Source organism: Penaeus monodon, chromosome 28 (genome assembly GCF_015228065.2).
Source record: "Penaeus monodon isolate SGIC_2016 chromosome 28, NSTDA_Pmon_1, whole genome shotgun sequence".
Lineage (NCBI taxonomy): Eukaryota > Metazoa > Arthropoda > Malacostraca > Decapoda > Penaeidae > Penaeus > Penaeus monodon.
Window position 1 is genome coordinate 35,180,314 of NC_051413.1, and position 220 is coordinate 35,180,533.

The 220-nt window shown below is 36.4% G+C and overlaps 1 protein-coding gene across 1 annotated transcript in view; it reads left to right on the forward strand.

The window, feature by feature from the left end:
* The window catches only part of LOC119591556 (probable RNA-binding protein 19), a gene marked incomplete in the record, with an annotated part of 63,063 nt that overhangs the window by 49,104 nt on the left and 13,739 nt on the right, over window positions 1-220 (forward strand).

The following is a 220-nucleotide window of genomic DNA, read 5'->3' on the forward strand; positions in this document are numbered from 1 at the left end:
AACTGAAAAAAAAATATGCTTGCAAAAATACATAAAGTTCCAGATCTGTAGCTTGAAAGCTAACTAAAATTAAAATCACTGTGGTATAGGGATGCATATTACACAAAGTGAAGAAAGGCCCTATCACCCTAGCACTCATCAGTTTTTTGCATGCTTGCAGAATGCCGCTCAGACAAAGATGGTGGCGACTGTTTTTGTTTGACTTATTTCTAACTTGATC